The following is an 18489-nucleotide window of genomic DNA, read 5'->3' on the forward strand; positions in this document are numbered from 1 at the left end:
GCGGGGGGCGCTTTAATTAAAGCAGCTCTGAGAGCCGCTCTAATTAAAGTGCCTGGGAGTGTCTCGAGTATCAGTGTCCACATACTTAAAAATGGTGGCAGGGTCACTTAACTAAAGCTTGCTCAACGAGCTTTAGTTAAAGTGCCCCCACCACCGTTTTTAACCATGGGAATGGTGATACGCAAGATGCTGGAGTCTGCTGAAATGCGGTAATTATCATGCTTCAGCAGACTTGATTAATTGAGCCTGCTCCACTGCACTATAATTACAACATGTCAGAGCAGCCTCGCTTCTCATGTATAGGCACCCAAACTGCTTTCAAAATGGCCAAAACTTATTTAAGATAAACCTGGATGTACGTAGTATCAGACTTAACTGATTTAGGTTAAATCAATTTATTGAACTTATTTCCCAGATCCTCTCTAGATTCAAGTTAACTCACAGTCCCCCAACATCCCAGGATGCTTTGTACCTCTCTCACAGCTCCCCTCACAGGGTGTGTGGAATAACCTTGGCCCAAGCTGTCTGCTTTAGCTTAGTAGGGAGGCATGCTCTAATGCCCGCTGGCTTCTGGACTAGGCCACTGCAGGCATGTGGCTGCATTTCCAGAATCAAAAGTGAAGTCTGTTCATTTGCTTATTGGTTCTATCTATGCAGCTTAGACTAACCTGTGAAGATTGATTCAATTCAGCCTCAGGCTTTTTGACTGTCTGTACTTAACCATGTTGTGTATGTGTGATACATATCTCAATCAATTACCTGTTTCCAGTCAATCATGACCCTTAGTAATAATGTTATGCCCTCCACTGATCCAGTTCTGGAGGATGCAAGATACCTGTAGGCTCAATTGTATTCCTCCTCCTCTCACCAATCCCATATTATGCTTTTTTTTAAGGTTTAGAAAATGTCCTTATTTTGAAACCTTTAGGATATAAAATCAAATAAACAACATTTTGAGCAGAAAATTATTTGTACAGCTAGGGCAGCATCCTGCCAGCTCAACAGTTACCTGCATTTAGTGTGACAGCATAGGGCATGTTGAGGAACTATACCGATTAGAAGATGCTAGGCAGAAGACAAGGCAGGGTGGCAGACTAACTTCAAACTAACACAGCTAACTACCTCTTTCTGCCCATATAAAATGCCAAGCATTGGCACTGCAATGAATTATTTAGACAAAGTAAATTAAGGTAACAGTTACCAATGTGCAGTAATGCCTCCTACCACTTTCTATTGGGGACTATCGGTAGCTATTACAGTGGTGCTGACAGACTTTCATAACATGAAATTAAAAATTTTATGTAGTCACAAGAAAGCTTCATGCCATGATAACTTTGAACATAAAGTATCTCACTCCAAAATGTCTGGCAAAGATTAAACAATATTCCAATGCCACATCTCAGTGAGCTTAAATAGTGAACTCAAGCCCTCAATACACAAAGCCAAAGCCCTAAAATCGAGTATATACCAATGAGACAAAAACGTTTTCTTCGTTCTCTAGACGCCTACATTGTTATGTTTTATGGGAGTTCTTTAACTTATGCTGCAATTAGTTAGTTCATTTTATATTTTTCACTCTTCTCTCTTTATCTAGTAAGGTTATATTGTTACTAAGCCCCAGTTACTATTTGCGAAACCAGCAATAATAGCATCCATTGTACCCTATCTTAAAAGTTAATTTGGAACATCATTCTTCCTTTGTTTTATCCCTGTCCTGTCCCAGTTTCTTGGGTATTGTTTGAACAACCTAGTTCAGTTGTGCTCAAAGACTGATATTTCCCTGTAGTTTTGTTGCTAGTGAATGCTGAAAGGACACAGCAGTTGCCTATTGAAACGTACATGGTCATTTCTTTTCAGCTTGGCCATTCCTACAGCTTGGGGCTGACTACTGCTACTTTGGGGCCAAAACTTTGGGGGCCAATCCCTATACTACTCCTTTGTTAAATAACCGTTTAAGGATTTTTAAATAAATCTCTGAAGATTTCCTCATGGCAAGCTGTATTACTTCACATTTTGTGAAATATTTTTTTTTTTTATTCAGCTTAATTGAAGGATATATTGAATGCAGTGTGTGACATACCCTGACCCCAGATGCAGCCAGAGGGACCTTTGAGGCATATATGCCCAGGGTGTTTCCACACCTTCAGGTGTTCCCTTCTTTCACAGACTCCTCCAAGCTATCTGCTACTTGGCTACTGAGAACAGACTGAGATGTCAGAAGCCAACTCCTTGGCATATGGTACCTCAGCCTTATTTGTCTCACCCACAGCATGTCAGCACTTAACAGGGGGGAGTTTTACTAGCTAGAAGAACCACACTCTTGTCCAGTAATAATGCACTCAGAAATGACAGATCCCCCTTTCCAGAGAAGCAGCCTGCTGTCTGTATGGTCAAATACTCTTACATTATACTTACACTGACAATAATTTATAAAATATAATAAAATATTATAAAAACAAGAGCAAACATAAGAAATCAGTAACTGTATGTTGAGGTACAGACAGAGTTATAAGAACAGACAAACAAAAGACAATATCAAAACAATGTGATCTTATCCTCTGTGTTAAACCTGAGAATGCAGCTCCTACCTAGCTCAATGGCTTAGAAAGCAGCTTCTGCCTCTGACTTTCCTTCCAGGGCCTCCTGCAAGAGCAGTTCACTGACTGAGGTCCTTAAGCTATTCCTTATGCCCAGGAACAAACTGAACACAAAAACTTGCTCTCAAGGTGAAGTTAATTTTTGGTTTTCTATCTGACCATTTACATACAGCACCCCTGGATTCTTGGGGAGCTCACACTGAACATAAATTCCTCCCCACCACTCACCCCCCATCTATGTTTACCAGACTACAAGTCTTTTCTGGTCTAATTCAGACTAGGAGAATATTTGAATACTTTTAGACACAAAGATTAATAATACAATGTCCTAAAGATATTGTCTCTTACTTAATTTCTCCATTGTGAAAAATGGCTTTCCCAAAATCTGGCTCAAATGCCTCTACCTGTCCCCAGAGCCCTATTTGATAAGTAAATGAATCCCTGTCAGATGCTAAGTCTCGGTGATTACTTTTCTTCAGCCATTTTGGCTTTGAGGTGAACAAACCCCATTGTTTCTCACTTGAAAGTCATAATCATGTTGGGCAATTCAAACCTATCATTCTAATATTATAAAAGCCTATAAGTCTGTCTGTCCGTAACACTTTATTCGCACTCTGACTGGCTGATAGAAACAGCCAATCAGAGTGCTCCAAGTGTGGGGGAGCACTGCTGTGATTCCAAAGTAGCGCATAGGACTGGACAGAGGGTGGGGGAGCTGAGGCCAGCACTGCCAACCGCGGCTTCCCTCCCTACTCCCTTCAAGTGGTGCTGAAGACCAGATGGGGGTGAGGGAGCTGAGGCCAGCAGTGCTAGCCTTGCCTCCCCGACCCAACTCCCTGCAAGAGGCAGAACAGTGGCAACATGGAGCATTAGGTGGTGGCACTCCATCCCAGCCTGCTCACCTACCTCCTGCCCATCATTCTTGATGGGCAATTGGCTAGTAATGTATAAAACCGCATTTTACATCAAATAGCACAATACATATAAACATAAGGATGATAAAGGTAAATACTGCTTGGTGCTACTTATCTGTAGTGACTATATATGTTGTATCAGTCAAACAAACTCAAGAAAGCATACATGACACCCTAAAAACACCTCAAATAGTGGGGGTAATGACACAGTGAACCTAACCTGTATGCTTCTTTGCAAAGCTGAGTGATAGGACTTAAGAGAGGTAGTTAGCCATGTTAGTCTGAAGTTATGCAGAAGACAGAGTAGGGATGCACCTTATAGACTAATTCAGAGATGCATACTCTTTTGTGAGCCTGAGCTCACTTCATCAGATGCTGAGAGAGGACATGAAGATGCAGTGAAAAGATAAGGGCTTTGGATTTTTACGTGCCTTTTGAGGAATACTAGTTCCCAGCTGTCAGAGGTGGCAGAGTCAGCAGAAAGGCTGTTCTCTAACAAAACTGACAGGACTTTGAATACTGTGCTGTAGCTATACAAAAGGTGCTCCTTTGGTGTCTATATTGGGCAGAAGAGGCTATCCTTCCATGTAAAAATTAATGAACACACATAGAATAATAGAATCACAGAAAATTAGGGTTGGAAGGGACTTCAGGAGGTCATCTAGCCCAACTCTTGCTCAAAGCAGGACCGTCCCTAACTAGATCATGCCAGCCAGGGCTTTGTCGAGCCAAGACTTAAAAACCTCCAAGGCTAGAGATTCCACTACCTCTCTAGGTAACCCATTCCAGTGCTTCACCCCCTTCCTAGTGAGAAAGATTTTTCCTAATATCCAACCTAAAGTTCCTTTGCTGCAACTTGAGAGCATTGTTCCTTGTTCTGTCATCTGCCACCACTGAGAACATTTCATGTCAGTTGCAGAAAGAGAGTGTAAAAAGTCTGTGACTGAACACTTTACACTTTTACTTCTGTAGATACTCCATCACAGATCTTTGAGTATCTGTTCTTCAACAATGAAACTATCAAAGCCAGCTTGCATTTTAAATTGCAGAACAAAGAACAATGGACTACTGGATTCTCAGAACCCAGCATGTGACTCCAGTCCCATCTTCTCACTCTAATTAAAAAAAAGGAGCCTTTTCAACCAGTGATTCAATGCCATCACTTATCCAAAATCTCACAATATTCTCAGGATGAACATTGCATTGGCTCCTACCCTTCTTGCAATCCAAAATTATTGGGGCATATGTGCTTGCCTTTCCATGGGAGCCACACAGATGTCACCAATGCATCAGTGCACTTAGCTACAAATACCTAAAATTCACAAGGAATATATCAAGGGGTAAACCATCTCACTAGTAAAAATGTCATGATCTCAGGAGACAATGGGAGTCCTGTGAAAAATTCCACTACCATTTGGTAGGACACTGATCTCTCTGGGACTTAACTAGCTTCTGCCTGAATGTATGCTAATAAGAAACTTTTGGAAACTACTTTGGTAAATGAATGCTTGAAAAGCAATGTCTGATGAAGAATTACCTCTGACATTGCATGGAGGGAAATAAAATGAGTAGAAATATTTAAGATACCATGAATGTAGATTCTGGGCACATCTACATGAGAGGTTTACTATGAAGCTGCCCACTTAGCTCCACAGTAAATGTCTCCACTTCTACATGTGCAGCTCTACTAGGCCTCAGTAAAGTAACAAACTACGCTGTAGGTTAGTACTTGTAAATACAAGTACTATCCTACAGTGGAATGTTATAGTGTGCAGCAGCACATGTGTAAAAGCTAACCCAGCTGGCTGGGGCCTGCCAGGTAGCCCTATACTAGAGCACCTGCTTGCCCCAGCCAGCCCCTCCACAGCATGCTGAGCCAGGTCAGAACAGCCCTGGGCTGATAGGCTATCCCTTGGGGCCCCACTGCCAGCTGGGGTTGCTCTGACTTGGTTCAACGTGCTGCCGTCCCAGGCTTATGTTCAAATGCAGTGCCCAGGAGCAAAAAACTGTGGTGCAATATGCACCACAGTTTATTGCTATGCATTAATAGCATGTTTAGATGTGCCCACTGACATTCAGCATGATGGTTTGTGGCTGTGTGATGTTAAACCCCCCCCTAAAAATGCATTTTTACTGGAAGAAGCAGTGCATTACTTTGACCCAGCTCCACAGCATCTGTATTGATTGGGTACTTCAGTGTGGCTTTTTGGTGCTTTTAGCTAAAAGTGATTAGATCAGATATGAGTGCCAAAAAAGTCCTACTAAGCACCCAGTCTATACAAACATTGGGAAAGACAGGTCCAGCTAACACTGCCTCTTCTGAGCATCTGCTGTGCTCAGCACGGGAGCATGTTGAATTTAAAGTAAAGCACTGTTTTGTTTTGTTTTTTAATGTTTGCAAGCAGCCCATGTGTCTCCATGAAAATACATCTGTGGTATTCACAGTGGCAGTGAAAGTGTATAGTTTATCTGTGTGGTATCAGTGACTTTCCTTTTTTATGACTATTTAGTGGGACTATTCAAATAGTTATACACAGCATGACATTTGCATAATCAGGGTTTAAACAGGCTATTGCAGCTCTTTGTAGCCTCAGCTATAGAAGCTACAGTGATAAACAAGGGTCTTCCTGGAGGTCTAGAATAAAACATGTTTTATAATCCTAAGTGGAAAGGTGACTGCAACTTAGTTGGCTTGTTGTCTTTTAGAAAGACAGAATGAAATGGAGAAAAACTAAATCACTGATACATGATGTGGAAAAATGTTATTCTTACAGAGTGAGAGGTACCAAAGATGTGTACAAAAAGAAATATTTATGGCAATGGTACTACAAAGAAATTTGATACTTCTGGAAATGACAACTTTAATGATTGCAGCAACAGTTTATTCTAACTATACACTGGCACACGGGTCATTGTTCCAGCTCTGCAACAGGAGGAAAAGATACAACACACCATTACCACAGTTTTTGCATTTTGCTTTTTATAACTAGATTTAGATAGAATGCCATTACCTTCAAAACATTTACAGTGTAGTGCTCTTTTCTTGCTTTCTATCATTGGTATGTCTAGGAAGACTTGTTTTAAAAAGTTCAGTTTAAAAAATGGAATATTGGACTGTAGGCTTCTAAAGTAAGTACTTGAGGTAACAGCCCATGTGATGGGAGTGGACATGATATTAATACTATCAATAAAGACTTAATAGCTTGAGGCAGTAATAGTTAGTTTTCTTAATTTGTGTCTGATGAAATTGCTCTCCTACTGAAAAATTGAACAAGTAGTTGTTTGTGTAAGATTTAGATCGAGATGAAGTCTGTGCACATTATAAAATTTCAATAGAAATATTGAGAGAAGAAATGAGTTGGTTTGTGGTGAAATAGTAGGAAATTTTTAATAAATGGCTTCCAACAAACCCTTGAAAGCACAACATTGTCATTGGCAAGACAACTCTACAACCTTCAAGTATTTTCCATTACTGTCTGAGAAATGCACTTTCCTTTACTCTTTACCAAATGCACTTGGTGTTTGCAGGTGTAGGTACATTGGATGTAACTTAGGCAATAGGACACAACAAGTATTACATAGTAAATAATTATGACCAGTCCACTGTTAACTATAAAAAGCAATAGAAGTTGCAGCAGTAGGAAGAGGAGTCAAGGGATCAATGCTGTCAGTATATCTCACCTGCCTCGAGAGAGAGCAATGATATTTAGTTTTTTAAAAAATCATTTGAGAGAGCTAATGTTTCCTTCCATAACAGATTGTTATTGGGATCTTTAGAACTGATTTCCAATCAGAAAGAAAAGACTTCAGCAGTTAATTGAGGTTGGGGGGCAACAGAGTGGTGGAAAATAAGGGAAGGACAACAGCAAAAAACCCCAATGTTTTTGGAGTTCTTCACAAAAGCAAGAGAATTTCCACTCCAAAGCCCAGAGGTAACTTATAAAATCTGCTGACAACCAGAAAGCTCAGGGGATATAAAATGAAAATACCCTTTGGCTCCAGGTGCTGGAATGCTCTAATGCTAATAATGCTTAAACATATTATGCATTCACATAAAAGACTCACAGTGAGGCTAACAGTTTAACATTTTTCTTGCACATTTTCATTGGCATATGTGATTAAAGCTGATGTAGCTAAAAAAATTCTGATAAAGTTTTTCCTGTTGGTCAGATTTACTATCACTCAGCATTTCAAGGAGCCAGCTGGAGTAAGGTGAAAAATACACAAAACAGAATGTTTGTGTGTTAGAGGAGGGAACAGATGTGAAAAATTCACTTTTCCCCTCCCACCCCCAGCTAAGCTGCTTCACTTACTATTCAGTGGGCATGCTTGCATGTGCACCCTTAAGATGAAGTAAGCCAATTTTACATTACATTAGTCACCGTATTTAAGATGCATTAAGGACAGATCTACACAGGCACATCCTTAATGCGCCTTAAATATGGTGATTAAGGGTGATCTGGGACTTCATTTGATACCTACATAAAGCAAGTATCAAATTTAGGCCCTATTAGTGAAGGCACCATAACCCACATTTAGATGTGGTATGGCACCGTAACGCTATGTTGGCTGTGCCAGCTGGAGCCCAGCTTGCAGAGCGCGTGCTGTTGCTGGGTGCCACCAGGAAGAAAAAAGTGGTGGTTGGGGTTGCAGCTGCTAGCAGTTCCCCTGTGCCTCTGCCTCAGGGTGGGCTTGCTGCCCAGGCAATGCAGCCCTGCAGGGGCGGGATGCCTCACTGCCTGCCTGGGATTCAGGTTCCCTTAGAAACCCATGCTGGGGCTCCCACCCAGTACAGCAGGTGGGCTGGGACTGCATCTGCCCCAATGCCTGGCATGGCTTTCTCTGCTCCAGCTATCTCCATCCCAGGCAAACTCCCAGCTTCTTTGCTGGCAGGACACCACCCCTGGGAGAGGCAGCATCATCTCCTGGGGATTCTGCTTGGCTCTTCAATCCCCCCTGCAGGGCTGCATTGCCCAGGAAGTAAACCCACCCCGAGGCAGAGGTGCAGCAAACCCACTAGCAGCTCCAATACTACTCACCACTTTTTTCTTCCTGGCAGCGCCAGGTAACAGTGCTTGGCCCCACGAGCTGGGCTCCAGCCCACTCTCATTTGCTGGAGAGGAACAGGGGGAGGGGGTTAGGGCCGGGCCATGCAGGCAGCTGTCCAGTGTACTGACTAGGGCAGGCTGCAAAGGTATTTGCCTAGCGAGCCACGTTAAAGGAGTCCACATGTCGACATGTGCTTAAATCACCTTAGTGCGCCTTAAGCTAAGGTGAATTAAGTTTAGGCACGTGTAGACATGCCCAGTGTATGGGACTGTATATTCAGAGAAAACTCACTTTTTGGACTTGATTCTCAGATGCCCTGAATATACATATGCCAGTGCTGAAGAGAGACAAAGCCTTAAAGCAGTCATTTTGCAGTCAGTGCAAACTGACTCCAAATCAGTCTTGTTTCCTGCATAGCTGGTGGCAGCCACAGAGCAACCTCTACTGCTGGTAGTAACTAGTATGCCACCTGATGACTGCTGAAGAAGAGGCACCATCCAACCCCTTGCACCATGTATGGCAACGATTCTTAAGTAGGGTGCCGCTGCACCCAGGGGTGTCTTGAGATCCTTTCAAGTGTACTGAAGGGTGACACACAATCTTAGCACTGTTAGGTTTGCAAACATGATTCACAAGATAAACCCAGAGATTTTAAATAGAAACTATAACTCTGGTCTCGGTTCCTTGCAACAAAAAACTGCTCTATTATTGTTCTGTAAAGAAAACCAAGGGCTGACACTTTCCCAAGCTGTGCTGCAAGTCTGCCTAGAAGTGCTTCAAGCCTAAAAAGGTTGAGAACCACTGGCGTAATGTACCTAAGTACAATTCTATTTCACCCTGCTTGAGTCTCTGAAAACCACTTAATACATAAAGGTGGATAAGTCCTCTCCCTCCTTACTGCTTTTTGTCACTCAAATTTAAGGGTAAAATGATAGTGTGTTACAAAAGTAGATGCACTAAAGAAGGAGTATCAAAGATGCAGCCCATGGGCCAACTCCAGCCAACAGAGCCCTATCATCTGGTTGACAGTGCTGCCCACCAGGTCTTGGATTAGATCTGCATACTGCAAGTAGCATGTGCCAGATCAGCCCTGTGCACTGGATCAAGTCAGATCTGATACATGTGCTGCATGCAGCACATGTGGCCTGGCCCCAAGCGCCAGATCCAGTGTGTGAGGCTGGGCTGAGAGTCTGATCCAGCCCTCTGGACCAGCCTTGTGCTATTAATCCAGCCCATGGACCAGCCCATTCTATTAATCTGTTATTATTCCACAGGACAAGATGAGTTTAACACCCCACCATTAAAGGATTTTCAGGACTTGAACAGAGTTAAACAGAATTGCCTACATACCCTCAGATGCCTAAGAGGTGGCTCACAATTTGTCCCATGGTGTCTTTCAGGTCAATTCCCACTTGGGAATGTCAAAATAACCAGTTCTGTCACCTTTAAGGCCACTTTTCACCATGGAGCAGTTCAGGATTGCAGCACAGGAGGAAAAAAAAGTGACTAATGTTTATCCATTTTTGTACACATAGAAAAATGTGTTCAGAGCTACCATATTTACTTAATATGGGGCAAGAAGCCCCTTGTCTTGGAACCAAGAACAGAAGAGGTGGGGCAGCAGGGCACATAGTTGCTCTGACTAGGGCTCCAGTCCCTTCCTGTGGTCAGAGCCATAGCTGAACTGCTGCCTGAAACCTATCTGCCCACCACCACCTCTCTGCTCTGCCATCTTCCTCACTGCAGCTACTTCCCACGAGAGGCTGTGGGTTGGGGCAAGAAGGGAAGCAGGAGGTGGAGGGGGAAGGGGAGACTTGAGGCTAAGTGGGAGTAGGCATGGAGTAGAGGTGGCAGAGGGACAGGCATAAGCAAGGGGCCTGCCTAAACTACCCTCTGCAGCACTGGGGAGGATGTATGTAAGACAACTCTCTAGTAATTAGATTCTATATGTGCGGGCCGGGAGCGACCTGAGCCTTTTTCTGTGCTGCACGCGGGCTGTGACCAGCAGCCCGGGCACGCCAGGTCGGAGAGGGAAGGCCGTCAAGCTGGAATTAGGCACAAATGCGTATCAGTGGTTTTAAAGTTTGTTTACTTACACCGAGATGGCAGTGGTGCAGGCTGGAAAACTTGCTTGAGTTGCGGTTACAGACAGAAAACAAAACAAAACTCGAACCTGCAGGGCACGAGGGTACGTCACAAGGGGTTTTCGGCGACGGGAAGATAAACCTGCAGGACTCGAACCCGGGTAGAAGAGCTCTGAGGTAGTCCGGTCAAGGATTCACACGAAGTTTACTAGGCTCCGTGGATCCTTCTGCTACATGAAGTTTGCTAGGCTCCGTGGGGCCGGTTCTTTTGCGCGCAGGAAGGGATACGTCTGGATTGCGCTCGGCGACGGGGAGAGGCTAGAGGGTGGTCAGACCTCTGTTGCCTGCTTGAAATGCACTGGGTCCGTAAGGATCCGCAGCGCTTAGAGATCTTCACACAGCGTGAAGTCTCCTCCTCCCGGTGTTCGTGGAGTCCTCCAACTTGGGCGGAAACCACTCAAGCCTTTTATACGGCTAGCAAGCCAATCACTAGCCGCCACGTGTGAATAATTTAGAACTGGCCAATAATGGGGCTCAAATTAGCATACAAATGGCGGGAACTCTTTGCAACGAGCATTTCTGTGCTGCAACAAAGAAATGCACCCTGCAAAGAAAGCTTCAAATTGGCGGGAAATTCTCCCTTGCACCGGGGTTCTCTTTTGCAGCAGAAAACTCCACTGTGCAAAGAAGCTGTAATTTAGCGGGAACAATTTAGCGGTGCCGAAGCACACAAAAACAAAAATCACACCCTTTGGGTTGTGACACTATACATGGAAAAATATAACAAGCTTATAAAATTTCCATATATAGAAATCATTTTATTTTGATATCTGAAATAAAATATTTATTTGGAATTTCCAATCAAAATTTTAAAAAAGAGTCACTAAAGTGTATGTTCTCTGGCTTACGATTGTTCTTTGTGAAATAACATTTTCCAATTCCATTTTAATTACAAATATTGACCAGTTCTATGTGTCTATTGGATTTGGAAATGACATTGTTTTGGTAGGAGAAGGATGACTTAACAGTTTCAGATACACTGTTTTAGTGCTACCCATTAAAATAGTTCAGGCTGAACCAGATCTTAGACTAGCTATGCAGAATTCTAACCCAAGTGAGTTTTAGATTGCGTGTTCTGTAAACTACTTGCAACATTTGTGAATGGGTGGTGTTTTATCACCATGCTAAGAGGCTGAGCCATTTCTTAATAGCTTAAATTTCTATTGTATAGGAAAAAACCTTAAATTAATGAGAATTGACTATCCCTGTGGAAAGCTTAAGAATGGGAATGCTGTAAAAAGCAGTGAAGCCATCCATCACTTTCCATTTTCAAAGCCAATGAGTGAAATATGACAACAGTTAACAGCAAGACAACAGTGCTGCAGGACATTTGAAAATGGATATTGCTGCTGACTGGCTTGTGATAAAGTAATGAAATACAATATTAGGAAGAGAGCTGAACAACAAAAAATACTACAGAAAATTTTCAATCTTCAAGGTGCCTATATCCAAAGGCCGCTGGCTACCTTAAATGACTATAATGTAATTCTTACAAATAAAGCAACTTTCCCAAATTCATCATTCTGACTGCAGAAATACAGACTAGCGAGAAAGACAGATAGAGTATTCTCCCTGACCAGTACATAGTGATAACCAATTAAAATTAAATATGCATAAACCCCAACCTAAGTAAAAAACAAACAACAACAAAAAGAAAGAGTCTTGACCTAAGGACCCCACAGATGATATCCCCACAAGGATTGTTACGAAGAAGACAATCAAGAGAGGAGACTTATTCTAACAAGGGACATGGAGACTGGTTCCATGTTCTTTGAAGTCTCACAACTTCCATTTACTACACTGGATGTTGAGAATAAAAAAAGAATGCAGGATGGGTCTTCTACTATACTGTAAATACTGAAACACAACTCAGTCACCTGCTGATGTCATAACCACACTTTAATACTTCATGCTGCCCTTCTCCTTTTCAACCCCAGCTGAGAAATTCATAAAGCTATGTAAAGAGCCAAGAGGGAAGAAAACAGGAAAGAGGGTTGATCAACCCTTCTCCAAAGACCGAAAGGAACTAAGTCCTCCAATTTGCTTCTAAATTTATGTGACTTTGAACACTGCTCATAGCTCTTACAGTTTATATAACCACAGATCTAATATACCAACAGAGGTTAAATCAGCTCTTTTGTATATCCCATCTGTCAACATATCAACTTGCTTAATTGTCAGTTTTGTGCCCACCAGCTTTCAGTGTAGAGGATGATCCAATACCAGATGTAATTTAGCTGGTATAGGTAATTGTTCTTCATTTTGGTCTCTTAAAACACACTCTTTTGTATTGATTTGAGGCTGCACCTGAACCATCAGTATAGTTTTTATAACAACCTGAATCTGCTCCTATCGATCAACTAATACTGCCTTCTGGCAACATCTGCCACACTAGAGAAGCAAAGCCCAGCATACAGAAATAATACATGGAAGAGCAGCAGTAGGCCCCAGAAAAGAGCCAGCCACTGGTGAATTTGACACCTGTAATATCACTGGATACAAAATGGAGTAAGCCAACATAAATCAAAGGGATTTCTGTTTCTCCCTCATAGATTCCCCATCTGTCTTTATTTCCTTAACATGAAGAAAAGTCATGGCATATGTTAAAATGCAACCCCTTCTTCCATAATAGACTTTTAAACAGCAGTCCAACACAGGGTGAGTGAACTGAAGCATTGAGTTGCTGATGTCCTTTCCCTTCAAGAGGAGCTAATGGGATTCTCAGTGAAGACTTCATATAATGGCAGTGCTTAGTGATAAATGGCAGGGTAGGGACATTTAAGACAGGAACTAAAAATATCCATTCATTCTGTAAGCTAAATTATCCTTGAATAAGTTAATTTCTGTAACTAATAAAACACAGCTATAAGCAAGTAAGATGTAAAAGATTTAATGCTGAATATTTTATAAAGTAGGAGGAGAACAGTGAAAGATATCCCGTTGCCCTGTAGTAACTTACAGTAAATCACTGCTCTCTGCATTCTAAATTCTGTACGTAATATTTCTTGAATGAACAGGAAGCCTCTCACTGCTTTCAGTATGTGAACTACATGGGAAATTTTATATAAGGTATTCGGGTGTAGATCATTGACATTAAATTAAAGTTTTGCAACTTTTTAAATTGCTTTGAAGCTGTGTACCAGTGTCACATTCCTCTATTCTGATGCTATGCTAATTTAGTTACCTAATGATGCTTGGCTTTTATAGAATCATAGAAAATTAGGTTTGGAAGGGACCTCAGAAGGTCATCTAGTCCAACCTGATCAAAGCAGGACCATCCCCAACTAGATCATCCCAGACATGGCTTTGCCTAGACAGGTCTTAAAAACCTCCAAAAATGGAGATTCCACAACCTCTCTGGGTGACCTGTTCCAGTGTTTTACTACCTTCCTAGTGAGAAAGTTTTTCCTAATATCTAAACTAGGTATGCCACGCCTGGTATGCCATGCCTAGGTATGCCTCCTGCCAACAAGTCTAGGCTCCCTTTGATGCAACTTAAGAATTTTGCTCCTTGTTCTGTCATTTGCCATCAAAGAGAACAGTCTAATTCTTTGGAACCATGCTTCAGGTGGTTGAAGGCTGCTATCAAATCTCCTCTCAGTCCTCCATTCTGCAGACTAAATAAGCCCAGTTCTCTTAGCCTCTCATCAGGTGTCATGTGGCCCAGACCCCTAACCATTTTTGTTGCCCTCCACGGACTCCCTCCAACTTGTCCACATTCTTTCTGTGTAGGAGGGGGGGGGTACACAAAACTGAACATAGCAATCCAGACATGACCTTACCAATGCTGAATAGAGGGAAATAAGCTACTACCAAGCCCCCTCTCAGCCTCAGCCTTCTCTTTTTCAGCCTGAAAATTCAGCCAGGTCCCTCAGCTATCCTCATATGGCTTGCTGTGCAAGTCTCTGATCATATGGGTGGCCCTTCTCTGGACTCTCTCAAGCTTTACCACGTCCTTGTTAAAGTGCGGTGCCCAGAACTGGACTCAGTACTCTGGCTGTGGTCTCACCAATGCTGAGTACAGTGGAAGAATCATTTCCTTGGTGTTGCTGGAGATGCATCGATTGATGCATGCCACAGTATTATTTGCCCTGCTGGCTACAGCATATGTTCATCTTGGATTCTGTTACCAATTACATGTTGTTTTTCACATTCCAGTCTGTTTTTCTATCTTAGATTGTACCATCTTCTACACTTGTTGGGCCCCTGTATCTTATCTCGTTCCTTACTGAAGCTGGTTCACAGCACACAGACTCACACAGATTTACTAGCTGCTTTTTACTCAGAAAATGTTTAACACCATTAAGATGGTTACTTAGCATAAGCAAATGGCTGGCTTAACTATCATTCTGCCTTGTGGTCAGCAGCTTTGCTAGGCTATAGGTCATGCCTTTATTCAGCTGCAAATCCAGTGCTCCCTATTAATCCAAATTATTGTCGCCCTAACAATTACTACGCCTTGAGCTTGACAATACAACCCGTTTTCTATCCACCTTACAGACCATTTATGCAACCCATACTTTCTTAGCTCGCTTGCAAAAATGTTGTGGGACACTGTATCAAAAGCCTTCCTAAAGACAAGGTATATCACATCCACTTATCTTCCTGCATCCACAGAGACAGTTATTTCATTATAGAAGGCAACCAGGTTGGTTAGGCATGACTTGCCCTTGGTGAATCCATGCTGACTGTTTCATAATCATCTCCTTCTCCTTGAGATGATTATGGATGGATTCCTTGAGGACCTGCTCCATGATTTTTCCAGGGACGGAGGTGAGGCTGACCAGCGAGTAGTTCCCTGGATCCTCCTTTTTCTCTATCTTAAAGATGGGCACTATGGGCACCTATACACATGCCCAACACCTACTCCAATGAGTTCTAATTAGAATGCATTGGAGCAGACTGTAGTCTGCTGGAGAATTTTAATTAGACTACTCCAACAGTCTTGGCGTCAGATGTGATCAGTGTCCCTGTGTTTCAAAATGGTGGTGAGGGGCACTTTAACTAAAGTTCGTCAAACAAGCCAAGAAAAAAATAGAAATTCTGAGTTAAAACTTAGATATATTTGTTTGACCTTATGTACAAATATTTTTTTCTGCCAAAGATAAGCTGAAAATCTTCTAAAGCAGTTAGTGTCTCAAAAATAGAACTCAACTGCATGAAACCAAGGTCAGCTTGCATATTTGCAAACATGCAAATTTCTTTATCAATTTAAAATATCCTTTCATTAAACTAAGTTTGGTGGCTTAGCATCCTTAATTTTGTCAGCACAAGGGAGTGAACCTACAATGGCAACATGGGAATTACATACATTTGCAAGGCATGTTCAGCTGCTGTCATCTTAATCAGGGGAGCTATCCCTCAGCTAAATATACAGTTCTGCAGAGGAGAAATCAAAGGACTTGCAAAAAGGGCAAGCTGCATGCTGATGACAAGAAAGAAAATCATAATTAACCTTTAATTGACTTGAGTCTTATTTTTATGACAAGATTAGTGAGAGCAAGACATCCCACAAGAGAAACAGAAAACAATCTGGGCATTTTATCATTTGAGACACCTGTATTATAACTGAAAAAGAATAGAGTAGTAGGATGTTTTCACTCCTAAAATAAGACTCCAAATCAAGGCCTTTTTGTCTAGTAGATAGAAGTATCATAACATATTACAGTTAATTTCTAGCCTTAACTGGCCAACTAAGTTTTAACACTATAAAAATAACTAGGATCCCTGTGACAAGATGAAGTGTTGCAGCATGATACAAATCTCAGCCTATAGGATCTAGTCAGAAGAGTTTGGATACAAGTTTCCCTAAACTCTGCACTCTGGCACTGCTATTTAATGCTGATATTCAACAGAGTGGATTATAGTTAGAATGAAAACTCTGCTCCTAAATTATCCTCTCTCAAAAGCCTACCAACTCCGATGGCTGTAAATCTGTGGAATACTAAGCTCCTTGAACTTTCTTGGGCCCCGACAATACTTTCACACAGGATGAATCAAAGCATTATAATCAACACAGAGAAAAGTCAAAAGGAATGATGTGGAAATGAAATCTCAGGGAACCAGACCCAAAATACCAACCCTTTTTCTATAAACCTGACAACTTCTATTGTAATATGATGTGGCAACACATTCTCATGTAATGTGGTATAACCCAGATACACCCAAGTGTGTGCCCTATTCTCAATCGAATAGGATGGGTAGGCAGGAGGGGGTGCTGTGAGAGGGATGCCAGAATTTCAAGCAGATCCCTCTTTCCTCTATAGAGTTTGCCCAAGCCCAAAGTTCTCAACTATATACAATTTATTAAGTTATAATATACATAAACATAAAACTAAATACCATATATATATTTACACGGAAAACACTAACCTAAATCACAATACAACATTTCAATTACAAAATAGAAAGTGCAAACATGAACAATCTTAATAACATCTATTCCTTAATATAGTCCCTGACCCATGGCAAGAGATAGTCCTCCTTCCAATGGGGTCCCTTGGGGAGTGTCCAGGAAGCACCAGAGACCCCTCCCCTGAGGGCCTTAACTAGGTGGGGGGGCTGCTCACCCAGCCCCTTCTCTGGGTTTGTCCACCCCAAACGTCTTTCTTCTGTGGGACCCAAGGGCCCAATAACTCACGCTCGCTCAGGTTGGGTGCAGTAGGAGGGAGAGAAGGCTGACTGAGCACATGTGCGAGCTCTCAGCAAATGTGTGCCCCCTGCAATGTTCCTGAGGTGGCAGAGGCTGAGGAGCAACAGCGGAGGCAGCAGCAGCTGACTCCCCGAAGGTAAATGGGGCAGGAGCCAGCGCAGCTGCAGAGGATCCGGAAGGGAAGCCCCCGGATCCCTCTTTGCTGAGCCAGGCAGGGAGCTGCGCTCCTGAGCCACGCGCGAACAGAGCGCACAAACAGGGAGCCGGCTAGGAGGACCCTTCCCCTGGGGGACAAAGGGGATACCCTCAGAGGCTGCTCCTAGGGGCTTGCCCCAGAGCACTGGGATCCAAGACACCCCTGTGGGAGGGGAGAACTGGGGAGGGGGGACGAGGCAGCCGGCAGGCACTTCCAGGTAATCCGGAATGCCTGATTGGCTGCTCGGCCACTGTTCAGCCACCTGATTGACTGTTCGGCCACTGCGGGAAAATTCAAACTGTGGGCCTTAAAAAGCCCCGGTTGACTCAACATCCAGCAGTTGGGTGCAGTAGGAGGGAGAGGAGGCTGACTGGGCATATGTGTGGGCTCTCAGCACACGTGTGCCCCCTGAAATGTTCCTGAGGCGGTGGAGGCTGAGGAGCAACAGCGGGGGCAGCAGCAGCTGACCCCCCAAAGGTAAGTGGGACAGGAGCCGGTATAGCTGCAGGGGATCCGGAGGGGAAGTCCCTGGATCCCTCTTTGCTGAGCTGGGCAGGGAGCCAAGCTCCCGAGCCGTGCGTGAACAGAGCGCGCAAACAGGTGCACGCTGTAAGGGCGCACCGGTGTTTGCACCGGTGTTTGCGCCGGTGGAAGCAGGCAGGGCAGCAAGAGAGTCTTCCTCAGGAGGGAGGAGACTTCACCAACAAGGAGGGAGGTACGAACTACCTGCTAGCCATGGTGAGGACTCGCAGTACTGCCAGGGGTCCTGCCTCTGTGGTGCCGCCCTTCAGGGGCCCCTCTAAGGCTGCCACCCAGATGGAGCCCTTGAGGGGCCTGGTGACCACCTGCCCCCCGAGCTGTGGGGGTGGCTGGGTGGGATCCCTGGGGGTGGGACTGAGGTCTGGTGACTCCCCCACCTGCCCCTCTTGTGAGCTTC

At 43.3% G+C, this 18489-nt stretch overlaps 1 protein-coding gene across 1 annotated transcript in view; it reads right to left on the reverse strand.

Annotated features, from left to right (window-relative positions):
- The window catches only part of LOC112549664 (serine-rich coiled-coil domain-containing protein 1-like), a 133008-nt gene that overhangs the window by 1247 nt on the left and 113272 nt on the right, over positions 1-18489 (reverse strand). The gene's annotated exons all lie outside the window — the stretch shown is intronic.

The sequence above is a fragment of the Alligator sinensis genome, unplaced genomic scaffold (genome assembly GCF_000455745.1).
Source record: "Alligator sinensis unplaced genomic scaffold, ASM45574v1 scaffold194_1, whole genome shotgun sequence".
NCBI lineage: Eukaryota > Metazoa > Chordata > Crocodylia > Alligatoridae > Alligator > Alligator sinensis.